The sequence below is a fragment of the Mugil cephalus genome, chromosome 16 (assembly GCF_022458985.1).
Source record: "Mugil cephalus isolate CIBA_MC_2020 chromosome 16, CIBA_Mcephalus_1.1, whole genome shotgun sequence".
Classification (NCBI taxonomy): Eukaryota; Metazoa; Chordata; class Actinopteri; order Mugiliformes; family Mugilidae; genus Mugil; species Mugil cephalus.
The window spans coordinates 6,463,242-6,478,322 of NC_061785.1; the positions used below are offsets into that span (position 1 = coordinate 6,463,242).

General features: G+C 45.5%; 1 protein-coding gene across 2 annotated transcripts in view; it reads right to left on the reverse strand.

The window, feature by feature from the left end:
• Positions 1-12,005, reverse strand: part of LOC125022241 (zinc finger MIZ domain-containing protein 1-like) — a 123,884-nt gene extending 111,879 nt beyond the window's left edge. Inside the window, exon 1 of one of the 2 annotated variants that reach the window (XM_047608720.1) lies at positions 11,731-12,005. The gene's annotated coding sequence lies outside the window, so the exon portion shown is untranslated. The remainder of the gene's footprint in view (positions 1-11,730) is intronic. The other variant, XM_047608721.1, reaches the window with a different exon arrangement.
• Positions 12,006-15,081: the final 3,076 nt, after the last annotated feature.

Genomic DNA, 15,081 nt, shown 5'->3' on the forward strand with positions numbered 1-15,081 from the left:
ACAGAAAGGGTTTTTTTTTCGAGCGGTTATCGGCGCTTTAAGTGGCATGAACTGAGGCACCAAACTCTCGGCGTGACTCCTGACCTCCGGCGCAGGAGGCAAAAACCACACAGTGGCACGTACGACGATCCTTCAAGCTGCACCTACCGGGGAGCGCATTACAAGGATGGATGCTTTTACACAGCCATGAACCATTTTCAACAGACAATTAAATGGCAACTGTTTGGATAATCACCTAATTGTTCGCGTATATTTTTAGGCCAAAAGGATGTAAAAAAAGAAAAAGAAAAAAAAAAAAAATCACAAATGAGGAAACCTTTGGCAGGTTTTCGTACTTCCTTTTATTGTAAATATTAAATATTAGCTTTCAGACAGAAACCAGACGTAAACACGTCATTTTTAGATTTTTACTTAACATTTTATGTACAAAAACTATATGAAAAATACATAAAAATACGTCTAAAATCACTATATTAGTCTTAAACTAAAGAAAGAAAACACACTTTTTTTTACTGTCATTTGCAATAAAACATAAATGAATAATAAAGTTGAATGCTGCACTAGACTAAGACTAAGTGTGGGTGTTGGCAAGGACTTCACGATACTTGAGTCACGATACGATACATTTTTGCGATATTCTACACAGTTCACTGAGAAATTTTAAATGCAGCTTAAAATACAAGTTATATGTGTGTACATTATATAACAGTGATAATTCATTGGACAAATTGAGCCAAAAAGAAAAAAAAGGTGTAGAAGATCGGTCCAAAACATGACTTTTTCTTTTTCTTTTCAAATCGATGTCAATCCATTCAAAATCGATATTGTATCGGAAGAAAAAGTATCGCGATATATTGCCATATCGATATTTTTTGACCCAACCCTTATTAAGACATACCTGAAGATATTTGTATCAGAAACTGCTTTAGTAAACCCAAACAAATCTAGACAGAGAGAAAGCAACTGCACAGACACGTCCAAAGCACAGAATTGTACAGAAGTGTAAAAAGTCTAAATGGCATCAACCAAAGTAGAGCAGCAGCAAAATACCCTTCACTTCTCTGTGAGAAGTGGCAACGCATAGGGGTAATTCTCCAAAAGAAACCCACTGTGGGCCCTCCACTTACCTCCCCTCCCCTCCCCTCCACACCAGCCCAGATTAGGTTTCACATTCCTACCTCACAAATAACGCACACACGCACACACACACACACACACACACACACACAGGAGGAGATGGGGATGGAGCGAGGCAACGGGACGCAGACACTTTTGTTGAGACACTTCTGACCTCAGACTATTTCATCTCGCTGACTATGTTTACACCATGAGTCAAGAACAAGGATATCTTCTTCTCTTGTTCTTCATCCAAGATGTAAGGGATCGACCCCCCCCCGAATCCTCCCCCCTCCCCCACCCCCCAAACTCACCCACCTCCCCCTCCACTCCCACTTCCATCACCCTTCACGATAATGTCCCACACATTAGTGAAACCAGCCGCGCACTGCGTACATCCACGGTGACACGAAGGATGCTGGGCCCTCGGGTGAGCCATCTCCCTCCCCCTCCCTCCCTTTCTCCCTCCCCTCCCCTCCCTCCACATGCCAGGCAGGCACATCACGGGCGCAGCCTCGCACCACAGCGTCTGTGACTCAAACATGCCCTCCTTTTAGAGCAGATGGTCAAAAATAGCGTCCACTGTCAACATTTTTGTAAGCCGAGGGACCCGTTGGGCCACACACACACACACACACAAACGTTTGCCAAGAAGATGTAGGGGTGCAATATAGACATATATATATAGACATATATGTGTGTGTGCGCAAAAATAATCTGGCCACTTACAGCTTTTCTCTGTTTGATACTAACTACGTGAGAACACCCTGTTGTTTGGAAAGAGCTTATGCAATCTGCACCTATAAATAGGGGTGTGAAGCGTGTCTGCATATGGGTCCCGCTGTGTGTTTACATCCAGACTGCACTGCCCAATTAATTAGCCTCCATCAGCAGCAGCAGCAGCAGAAGCAACCATTGCCATTATCAGCGAGAGATATAACCTATAGGTATATTAGATAATAATAAAAAAATTATAATTATCTCTTGTCTTGTCCCACTCGTTTCCAGGAGCCGCCCCCGAGGATGAGACAGACACCGGACGCCCGACGAGAGGACATAAGGAAACAGCCAGGACGTGTTTACAGAAGGGTTATTTAAAGTCACCACTGTCCCAGCACCTACAGCTCATATCCTGAAATCCAAGGCCAACTGTTAACCTGGCTCAGATTTGACTTTATTTTGTTAAGTTCAAAATAAATGAAGCAGCTCATCCAGGAAGTGGAGTCTGAGGAACTGATGTTTGTACATAAATGGAGACGAGACGAAGAGTGCAAACTGAAGCATTTAATTTGCTGCTTTTCATTTTTTGGCGTCAATGTTTCCACACTACAATTCCCATCATGCTTTGGGTGAGATAAACACAGCTGCGCGACTTTGGGAATGAGCTTTAATTTAGCCAGGTTAAATTACACGTACGAGGAGCTTGCATTTAAAAACCCGTCCATTCCCACACAGACAAAACACACAGCAGCGAGCACTCTTGGAGCAGTGTGCAGCCAGGTGTGGCTGCCTTGCTCAAGGGCACTTTAGTCACAAATATAACTTGGATCTGAACCAGTGACCCTTGACGTACAGGATGCACGCTTGACGTCGTGGACAGGAAAGCTGTCGGAAGCTAGCTGTGGGCTAAACCTGAGCTTAGCCCAGCTCTTCTGTCTATATTTGTTACTTACTTTGCAACAAATCTGCGCCGTGAAACGTCACTCCGCGTTAGCTACTAGCAGGGTCTGTTTACACTGCAGACAACAACCCTCTGCATGACTCATTCATAAAAACACAGAGTGCTTCCTGCTCGTTTTCCTGTTACATCTAATCAGATTTATGCAGGATTTTCAACAGGAATACCACTAGAGAAGAGAACAGAGGGAGGACCACTTCCAACCCAAAAAGCATCACTTGGATGTTAAGGGTTAATGTTTTTCCGCCCTATCCGGTGCTCAGACTTCTCCCATGGTCTTCTTTCACTGCCCACAGCTGTCACGTCAGTGTATCAGCTCTGGTCTGTGATGCATGCCTCGCACCTGGGTAACCGACCGCACACAGACACCATGTTAGCATGAGGGTACAGTGTAAGCCGACACGCAGGCTGTGGGTGTGGTGTCACTGCTGTCTGCACTTCATCATGAGTAAAGGCTGGGGATTTGGGGAAACAAAGTGAACGTGATCGGGTCGCACAAGAAGCAAAGAATGAATAAAAGAAAAATTAAATTAATAATTCACTTAAAGCTCCACCGATTACGGAGACGCATGAACGGAGAGGATCAGTCAACTTAAGAGCTGATCGACGGCCGTAGCCAAATTTTCTCTGCGTTACGTAATTGTAAAATTAATATCTTTGGTTTTGGACTAGTGGCTGAACACAACAAGCAATTTGAAGACCTCACATTAGGCAATCTCTAGTTATTTTCTGTTACGTGAACCCAACAGATTCAACGGAGGGGGGAAAAAAAAGAGGCTGATAAATGAAATTAATAAACAAGCTTCTAAGCGGCATCGTCGGCTTCGAGATGCGTGCACAGACGGGGGTGGGAAATAATCCAAAATGACCTAAAACCAGAGCTTACGAGGAGATCAACGTGAAAAGTTGTTTTTAATGCCTAAAACTGCACGAAGCGTAAACTAAAATAATGAGTGGAAAACGTTCATTATTCCAAGAAGAGCGCATATTAACTCCAGTCTGATTTTTTTTTTCTTTTTCTTTTTTCTGAAAGCTGCAGATGGTTTTACACACTTCACGCTGCTACTCAGTGTTCAAGACTGGAAAGTGCATATTGCTGACATTTGTCCGGCTCTGTGTTTGACGTGTGTTTTCGCTTCTGTTTCTGGGAATCACGACCGCTGATGGAGGGGCAGACTGACGGATTTGGTGCTGGCATGTAATGGCATCTATTAGAGGTGACGTCACGTGAGAGGTTTTTGCAGAACATCTGGCACGTATCCACATATCTGGTATATTTAGAAGAAAATACGTGATTTTCACACATTTCACTGCCACTAGGGTGCTCTCACTTAAAACAATAACAAAATACACACTTTACCTTATGTCATTACATAGTGTGGGATCATGGGAGATGTTGTCCTCACAACTAATTCAGGCTAATTCCACTATTAACGCAACTGTACATTGAAGTTTTGTTCATGTTAAACTGACTTTGAATTTTCAAAATGCTTCGTACTCAACAAGAACACTGTTGCTAGGCAACTGGCGCCGTCTAGAAGCCAGAGGCTAACAATTTAGCAAGACAAGGAATGAGTGACTTCTGTTACGTAACAGCAGCTGCTAACACAATGCTAATGATAACTGACGACGACGGTGTGTTTCAAAGTTTTATCTGTGTCAAGTTTAATCAAATAAAGTCAGTCTAATTAAATCAGCAGCCGACATAATGTTAGCCCTATTGCTAATTTAGGTTAGATGAGTGGATTATCCACATAGTTGATGTTATGTGGCTAATTCAGTGGTGGGACAAGGAGCTGTCCGGGCTTGTCAGTTTGTCACTGGTTTAAGCATCATGTCGACCAGTCACCGATGACGTGACAATAACAAAATGGACGCTTTCAGATGGACAGGTAAGGAGCAGGAAACTAGCTAACTAGCAAAGTAGCAGCGGTTCATTAAGTGTGTGGAAATACTTCACTAAAGATGAGGGCCGTACTACTGTGACATGTAAGTCCTGAAATACAACTAAAGCACTACTGCAATGCATTGGAAAAGATCCACTAACACCTAGCAGAGGAGCGGTCCAAATCCTCTGGACAGCAGTCAATTATCAACTTTATCAAACGTCCTGTGGTTACAGAGAGAAGGAGGCTGCACATTAGCTATCTGATAGTTATTAGACCTTTAGCTGCAGTACATCAAGAAGACTTCAGAGGAATAACCCATCTAACAAAACTCTGTGTAGTACTATTAAAAGTTACTGATGGTGCTGAGTTGCTGCATGTTTTTATACAGTCTATACGTAGCTGCAGCTCACAGTATGCAGCACATGAGCTGTCTGTTCTCAGCTTATGCATTCGGGTGCAGAGTATAGATTTCAAATCTTGCAAAGCATTACTTTCTACAGGGTTTCTACTAGGGCAATCCCTACGTGGGATAACATTACTGCATGCAACTGGAGAATGTGTAGGAGGTAATTACAGATTACAGATTTCCTTTGGTTTGAACGCTGTTGGAAACCTTTACGAAAGTACAATAGTTGTTTTAATCATCTTGTAGATATGCTACATATCATTCCTCTAACTTTCCAGCTGCTTTCCTCCTGCTAGTCTCTTTGTTTTGAAGTCAGCAGGACGTGTTTTTCACCCACACACATTGTAGGACTGCGAACCAGAAGGTGACGACAGTTGTTGGGCTGTCAATCAAGTTAAATGAAACCACACCCGAGGAGGCCCGAAGATGCAAATTTATCAGTTTTTTTTTTTTTTTTTGGGGGGTGTTAAACTGTCACGAATATTTAAAGAAGGGAACACCGTGAGACGCCATGATGAAGCCCTCTGCACTTCTGGTCATCTCGGGCTCCTGCCGTGGCGGCTATGCAAAGGAGAACATGCAAAACAATATTTCAATACAAGGCCTCTCGTGTGTCGGAGGACATGTTGGGGAGTTAATTTTGCGTTTAACATCTCTTAGAGGGAACTTGGAAGCGTGTGACATTCGTGTTTGGGTTAGGAGGGGGGTTGGGGGCGAGGAGGTGAGGGATAGCTGGGGGGGGGGGGGGAGATTACCCCCAGACTTTTTCTTTGAGAGAAAGAGAGAATGGGGGAAGGACGTTCCCTGTGTATTAGTAAATCCCAGTTAATTTACCCTGTCAGAGAACAATGAGATATGGACCCCCGCGGGCTCTGTTGAATGTAATTCCACCACTTGTTCAGAATCACCTTCATTACTCATCAGAGGTGTGGATCTCTCTCTAAAAAAAAAAAATCCTCTGGAGCACAGTGTGATGCTTCAGCAGAGCCCCTCAGGAGTCTTCCCGACGCAGTTTTTTTTTTTAATTTTTAAAGCGAGATTACACCTCTTGGGTCGTTTTCAAATTCAGTCAGTTTCTGCCGTGTGACTCTATGGCATTCTGCAAGATTTGCAGAATTCTGATTTAATTTAAAGAGAGTTTGTGGAGGAGCCGCATGTTGTGCCGTGATTCAGAGCCTTTCATTTACACTGTGACGAGCTATGTCACCGTCTGCGTATGTTTCTCACAGCGTGTCACACTCAACATGCACGAGCCGCCGACTGCTGGGGGGCCTAGAAAGCTCCAATTATAGCCAACGTGGGATAAGGCTCACAGATTGGATCTATTTTTTTTGTTTGTTTGTTTGTTTGTTCGTTCATAACTATCCTGCTGCACTTTAATTTCAAAATTCCAAAGCACCCGCTGACGACAACAAACATGTAAACAGCGCATTAGTAGGTTTTAACTGCGTTTTAATTCTGGTTCATGTTAAGCACATAGGGACGCCAACTCAAGTTTAACACATTTTGCACAAAAGTGAATCTGCACGGCACAAATAATGATCCTTTTCATGAATTGAATAATTGTTCAAGTGCCAAAAAATTGACAAAACCAGAGCCAAAGGTGACGTCTGCTTAAGCTGCTTTGTTTTTCCAACCGTCTAAAAAACCCTAAAAATATAAAAGTAACGGCGACAGAAAACAGAGAAAAGAGCTCGATCCCATTTTGTTGTTGACTCTGTGCTTCAGTATTACATTTAACCCGAACCCTATCCGTGTCCACGAGCACAAATAACTCCACATTAATTAAACGATCCCATTTCTGCCATCGGGCCAAAATGACAGTATTTAAACCTATTAATCAGGAGGCGTGCGTGTGTGCGTGTGTTTTCTATCCCGGCAAACTTCCCCTCCAGCGTGGCTGCAGCTGTAAGAGGAGGCGGCCCCTATTGTTCGGACTAACAAGGGGCGCAGAGGTCACTCACATTTTCACAAGAGCTTTGCCAGAGGGGCTGAGGAAGCAACGGGCACGCCGGTCTGTTTGGTATGGATCTACACTAAAGCTTTTTCTATAAAGTCGCATCGTTCCCAGTCTATTATAGAGGGGGATAGATTAGATTAAGTGAGATTATGCGGAGAGGGGCTCCCTAAAAAGAGCAAAAATAACACACTCTGTACTTAGGAGGCGAGTCAACAGTGGGATTAAGCCAAAAGAACATGTTGAAATCCAATGCTAATATGCACAATGGTCATCCTTCCGCGGGCTCAGCGCTGAAGTGGTCTCAAACGCTTGTTAAAGCGGCGACACAAAAAAAAAACGAGGTTCATTTTGGCCGCAAATCTGGAACGAAAACGCAATTTACTCAAAATATTCAAAATAAGAGCTATTTATTTTTTCCTCTTCTGCTTCCTCCTCCACCAACCCCCCCTCCTGCCCCCTCCCACCCCTGCAGAGCCCCCTCTCTGTCTCTCTGCGAGCACAGCCTGTACAATAACAACTCCTATCACCAATGCAACCAAAAATATGCACAAAGTGGTTGCACACTCTAACATGATTAAATGATGTGTGGTCTGGCGTCACTCCCGGCACCTCTCCCATCCCTCGCGCTCTGCTCTGTATCTCCCCTCCTGCACGAAAGCAAACACAACGCACGCACGCACAGATTCCCTCTCCCTGAGCCGTGTTTTCAAAATAGAAGCCCCGTATTAACAGTCAACAGTCAAGCTGGCAGGTATGGCCCGAGCGTTGGCTTCCTCGGCGGACGCTCGCTCGCGCGCCCCCCCCCTCCCCTTTCCCGCCCTCGTGCGCGGGCGCCGCGGATCGTCACAAGCATACGCGCAAGGAACGCGGGATAACATGTCGGGGGCAAACGTGGTGGTCGGATTTTTGTTGTTTGTTATTCTTGGTGCCGCAGGACAAATTCAGACATTTAAATGAAAGTAGTAGCAGTAGACGATGGCGAAGGTGGGCTTCGTTTTCAGTACTTTATGCACCCAACATAGGGTTCGAGACCCCTACAAGAGTCGCAAAATAAATCTCAAGGATCAACTGGGAAATAGTGGACTAGGAAGGAAGATATAAAAAGTTCTTGCTCTTTAGGAAGTTTTCAGGCTCGTTGTGAAAGAGCTAAAAGCCAAAAAGAAAAAAAAAACAGTATATGTTGATAACTTCACCTTAGGTTAAAAACTTAGGCCAAGATGCTTAACCTCTTAAAAGTAAAACGCTCCCTGGCAGCTTGTATGGTTGCCCACTGCCATATGAGTATCAGGCATAGAATCAGAGTATCAGGCATAACATTATGACCACCTTCCTAATATTGTGTAACAGTTGTGACTCTTCAGAGAATGGACATGGGCCTTCGTTTCTAGGGGGGGTCTTTGGGTCCTATGGATTGAGGGGAGGGGCCTCTGGATCATCCCACAGATACTTGTTCTAGTGAATTTGGAGGCCAGGTCAACACCTGCTGTTGTTTGTGTTTTTTTGAGTTTTTTTTGCGACTGCATCCTGCCGGGGATGGCTGCTGCCATCAAGGAGTGTCGCTGCTATGGGGTGGGGGCCTGGTCTGGTCTAGGTGGGTGCTACATGTCTAAGTAACATCCGCATGAATGCCAGGTTTCCAAAAGTTTCCCAGCAGAACGTTGGCCACAAGATTGTTTACATGTTATTTACTTCCGCCAGTGGTCATAATGTTGTGGCTCATCGGTGCATATTTGGCCAATGAAGCCGATTTAAACGTACAGTTTAAGTCAGTGATCAAAGACTAAAAAGCAAAATCAACAACATCTTAAAGCGTCACACACAATCAAGTAGTAACTTTTAATTAGAGGAAGTGAACGACCTGTATTGTTTCCCTCTCAAAGGTGGAAGAGTTGACTCAGTGTGTGTAAGTCATACATTCTCCACCCCTGTTTACCCTAAACAAACTCACTGATAGAGATATTAAAATAACCCTCACAAGTCGGAATCACTTACAAGTAACGTGATAATAGGATTACTAGAAAGTAAGCGGCGTGACACCGAGGTAAACCTCATGACTGAAACGCTCGGTGACACATTTGCTACGAGCTTGCCCTGCACTCCCCTCACCCTTTGAAAATAGACATACCAGCAGGGTGATTCATCCCAAGAGTTTATTCTTTTGAGCAAAGACAACACAAAAAGGACCTTGAGGGAAATCTACACAAACCTCCCACAGGCTCTGACCACGGAGGAAGAGCAGCCGCTCGCTCGTTTTTTTTTTTTTTTTCCCGTTGGAGTGCTTAAGAGAGCTCTCGGTACTCAGGAGCGGCTCGCCCGCAAGTGGAATTCCCAAGCCGAATCAATAACATTATGACATTATACACCATCTAACAGCCCTGTTTACCAGCTACTTAAGCACACATTGATGGTAAAAAGGAGGCTCGGGCTGCAAACCTCTGGGACACGGTTTAGTTTAATGCAGATCAAACGGGGCATGTCCCGTATCATGTCGAATCTGTATTTACCGAGGAACTTTTTGGGTACAAAATGGCGACGTGTTGCGCGTCTGGATTTAGAAAAGGAGCGTCAGACGCGACGTTTCGGAAGGATGAGCACCGGTAGTCGTGACACGCCGGCCATCCTTGCAGGGCTGCTGGAGGTAATGAGGCCTCTTGCGTGTCCTCCCCTGATCTGAGGGTTGAATAATTTCCCATGTGGCACGGCCATTTCCAGCTTCCGCCTTTGCTCTGACCCCGTCGGGTGGGTGGAAAGGCAAGAGCCCACGAAAAGAAAAAAGAAAAAAAAACCTGCGCTGACAACGTGTTGCCATTGTCAGTCAGTTCCACATGCAGACCTCAGCCTGGCTCCAGTCCACGCACCAAGATTTACCACTTTAATCTCTAAAAACACGTCACATTTCAAGATTTTAAACCACGCATTTTTATTTTTAAAGTTTTTGTTCGCCGATCTGCATCAGGCGGAGACAGCTTGTCCTTTGTGCCTTTCTATTCTGTGTTGCAATACTGATGCTTTTCACTGGTCAGTAGGAAACTGAGAGTTAATAAATGGTCTACTTCAGCAGCCAGACACACGTGCTGGGTTGCAGATCTCTGTTTCAATGTGTCTTTTGTCTGACGGCTGGTGTTTCAACATCCTCAACTTGAATAGAAGAAGGTCAGCCTGGTGGGGTCTGCCCCATGGTTATTCAGGAGCCCAACCTGGGGCCCCACAGAGGTGGGGTGACTGGGAAAGGAGGGGATGGGACAGAAAATCTCCTCCTCTGTCTGACACCCTGTTAATCTAAAAAACAACTGGAAGTTTTAAGTGCCCCAACACAAGCGGCGTTCAATCAGCATTTAATCACACTTTCTTTTTGTTTTTTTAAAAAAAGTAGCCCATGGAGGGATTTGGGTGTAAAGCAATCAAAGAGCCAGCTCCGCCACCGCGGTGGCGTCTCCCGACTCGGCTCCATCTGAAATCTTTTAAAAAGTCTGACAGCCTCGTGAGGGCCGGGAGAGTGAAGGCACCAGCTACTAAAGCCAACAACATGCTTGGATTTCATGACAGAAATGTAAACAAACAACTCAAGTTTTACACGACCCCGCTGCAGCAGCTGGGTCCAAAACCGTCTGCTGTGAAGGACAAATTCGGATGCTGGAGAAGCAGAAGCAGCAGCAGAAGCAGCAGCAGCAGCAGCGGCTAAAAGCAGACACGGGGAGAATGAACTTTTTCAACAACATAACAAAAACAGGAAGAGCTCTCCTGGACATCTCAGCACAACAAGACACGAAACATCTGCAGGTCTGTTTGCTTGCTCGGGACCCTTTTTAGAAATAAGGAGAGCGTGCACATGACAGAAACTTTCCTGATTGGAAATAGTTTGGAGGTTACTTTTTTTTCCACTTGGCCATGCCGCTTTTTTTTTTTTTTGTTGCTTCCTGGACAGATGTACAGCAAGTGAAAATGAGCCCAGTTCTATGTAAGAGGGCCCCCCCTCAATCCCAACTGGTTCCATATTCAGACAGCAGGAATTTTTTGGGGAGTCAACTTGTTAAACCCCTACGAAGCAGCGACGACCTCCAGCAGCAACTGAGCCCCCGCAGCCTGTGACATGGATGCTTTTTGAATTCGCCAGGATCATGTGTGCACAAAAGTTCAGAAATAAACGTGACATTCAACGAACAATCCGAGCACTGCGGTGGCCGTTTGTGTTTGTCCACAATTATTCTGCAGCCTGCACGTATCACCTCGGTCGCGCAGCACCGTTAAACCCACATCAGACAAACCATGTGCTTTTTGTGCGCATCAGAAGCTAAAAAGGTAAAGCCAAGATCTTCCTGTAGACCTTACGCGCACACGGGCATGATTCATTCAGCGAGCGAAACGCACACGGGCTGCTACAATGTAGCCTCCAAGCTCCAACGCGTTAGAGATCAACCGCGGCATCTGTTACTAACGAAATGCACAACCTGCTTAACAGCCCGCCCGGTTCAGTCCCGACGGCACAGAGCGGCGTGATAGTAAATAAAAAGCTGCGGTTTATTATCAGGGGCTCCGACGCGCTCCTCGGTGCCAGTTCAAGCGGTCACTCTATTGTTGAGAAACAATCTGAGCCAAAGTGGAAACAAAACCTTCCCCGAGACAAGAGCCTCGCAAGCGCGACACTGGAAACAAGCAACGTTAAGTTTGCAAGCGTACTCACGGGTTATTACGCGGAGAAAGTCCTCGGTAATTTTCGGCTCTTGTTTTTTTTAAATATCTTCCCCCCTCACGGCCACTGAGAATGGGCTCAGCGTCAGTGGGTGAGTAACTGAATAGACTCGGAGAGAGCGCAGTAAGTTGAAGTGTCAAATTACATTGGCTATTCTATTACCAAAGGGACCCATGCTCGGTGGCTGCTGACAAAATGTGTCGCGGATTCCTGCGCGCGGAGAGGCCGTCGGGAGGTTTGAGCCCGGAGCGGAGCCGGACTGTCGCTCAAGCTCAGCTGCCACCTGGTCTCTGGATCTGCCGGAGAGTGTGGCACCAGAAACCGGGTCCGCCGCACCGCGTGCGCGAATCCTTCATTCCGGGGGACGCTGAAAGACAGGACATTTGTGCCCCATTAAAAGTGGAGCTGAACCTTTCAGGCGTCTCACGATTGAACAGATATTAAACACGAAATGCGTCTTAATTGCATTAAATAAAATATTAGATATAATAATGGTATGTTACAGCCGTGTACGACAACAGATATGGGCTAAATATATATATATATAAAAAAAGATCCAAATAAAAATAGCATAGCATGTAAATAGTCTATGCATGTATCAACAGGCACTAAAAAAATAATAATAATACCAATAAGCAGGTTAATTATTAGCAACATACACGCACACGCCCTCCCACAAGCGCATTTTACGCACAGGCGCGCTCCCTTCCGCGCCGCGTTCCTTCCCGGAGCCGACGCCACCTTCCGCGTTTTGCAGGTCGCCGCTCTCTGATGGAAAGCTCTGAATAACAAAGACATGTTTGAGAGCAGCAGCGGCATCAGCAGCAGCAGCAGAGGCAGCAGCAGAGGCAGCAGGCTGGGCTGCGCGCTGACGTCAAGGAGCCATGACTGTGCCAAGCAGCATCCAGACTCCCGTCCACCCACCACGCACACGCACACATTTACACGCATGTGCACACGTTGACCTGCTGCCGCCGCCGCTGCCCACTGCGGCCCGCTTGGAAGCAACCCATGTCCGAAAGTTGGAAACACGCCACCCTGCTGTGCTGTGACTGACTCTTCAAAGTTGGGACGTGATCAGGGTCAAACTGGAGTTTTTTCCTCTCTCTTAAATTAGAAGTAATCATACACACTCTGTCGGTGGGTCCTAGGAGCCCCATCTTTCTGGCCCATGTGTCTGCCCCAGCTGTCTGGGTTGAGAGGGAGGGATGGGCTGCAACAATGGGGGCCATTTGTCCTGCTAAAAAGGTGACAGGAAGCATTGATTTCAGCCCGGCTGAAGCTTGTAAGCGTTCGCGAATTAGCAAATGTGAATGTTTCCCTCTAACAGCGATTGGAAAATTTTGGGTAATTGATTCAATTGCATCAGGATGCAGGGGCAAACTTTTTATTCCCTCATCAATTTTATTGAGCTTTTAATTGCGGTGAAGTCCTTTAGTGCTCAATAGGTGATTGTTGCAAGGTGAACTATCCTCATAAATGGCTTTGTTATTAATAGAAAGCGAAACAAAAATCAAAGCTGTATGTAAATCATTAACAATTTGCTTTTATTAAACCATGGGAGCTGTGTGTATATTTAAGCTGCAAAAAACTGAAACTTTTTGCAGAAGTTGGCCTCGAATAATGAATGATTATATCCAAAAATAATTGGATTATGCGGCAAAATGAGAAGATTATAATCATGGCTCCAAATGATGTGGCATTGAAGCTTGCATAGTTTTACATCTATATTTTATCTTGCACAGCTCATTTTTAGGCAGAAATCTACAAAATATCATCCACTTCAGTGCTTGGAATTATGCTTATTCACCAATTTGCCGCTTAAACGCCTGAGAACCGGCATCCTCATGTGGGGACGTTACGTTTTAGGTTTTAGTGGCAGCTTACTCTGCTTTATTTAAACCTGATCTCCTCTTATGGGGACACTTTTGTCAAATTCACAGGTACTCGTTTGAGGACATTGGGATTTCATCTTTTCCAATTCTGCTTTTGCATTAAAATAAACAAATGCTGGGGTCTCAGGAGGTTAAGAAACTGGAAGAACTAATATGGGGTTCAATTCTTGCATGGTTAAATATCTGAGCCAGTTAAAATTCATGCTGCATCAACATTTGTGTTGATGATTCTGGATTACTAATTGAGCATCATGACATAAAATCCCTGCAGCGTGGCGCTGGGACGTGGTGAAAGGGGTCGACCTGCCAGACCTGTGATCACAGCGTCGTGACACCTCTCCAGAGACGGCGCGACGCGACAAAGTGATCAACGCCAGCTAAAGACAGACACACTGATCCAATTACAGAGGGGAGTCTTCCTTACCCGAAAACTGGGTCAAGGAGACCCAGTCGCACACAGTCTGTCGGTGAAATGCTTCATGAATTACATGCAAAGAGGTGTTCAGCGCCGCGGCATCGTCCGACCCGAGTGCTGGATGCGCTTCGCTGGCAGCTGTGTGCCGGTCTGGTGGTTGACACTGTCACGCCGCGCTGAGGCGTACACAGGTTTGACTGCTGGCCTGTTCTGAATGGAGGTTCTGTGTTCCGCTCATGTTGACTCTGGTTTCCTTCTCCTGTCAACAGCGGTGGATTAAATACCATAAAGCTTTAACCCTCAAGGAGGAACTCCAGACAGGCAGGCTAATTTTCCTGATTCAAAGCTGCATAATTCTACATTTTTTATATTACAAAGGAACAAAATAAACAGAATGTAGTGGACTATTGGGATTAATTCACAATAATTGGTGGTTTTGTGAACGTTTCACGCAATGTTTACGTGTTTGGCCTGTTTGTGTTGTTGCGTCTGCAAGCTAGCAGGGTCATGTCGTTCTGAGAAATTGCACTACACCTATATCTACGTCTGAGTAAATGTTTTTTTTTTTTTCATCAAATCAATTTCCAGTTTTCAGCAAACAAGTGCTAACACGACTCTTTACCGGTCATGCTAGCGACTCTGGAAAGCATTTACACAACAGGACTTAAGTAGCTAAATGCTAATGTCAACATGCTAACACGCAAACAATGGCGCAAGGTTGACAGGCGCCGCCTCAGTTCAGCACGATAGCGCGGCCGCGTTTGGCTAATTTGAGGCGCTGATGATGGCGTTCATTCATGTAGCACCCAACCAGGCCAAACCAGACACCCCCACCCATCAGCAATGACACCATCAAGGAGCAGCCAAAAAAGGACTACAGCACAAGGTGTTGACCTGGCCTCCAAATTCACTAGATCCCAAACTGATCAAGTATCTGTGGGATGATCCTCAGAGGCCCCTCCCCTCAACCCATGGGGACCACAAGGTCCCCTCTAAGGACACCCTAAGAAGGCCCATGTCCATTCTCTGATG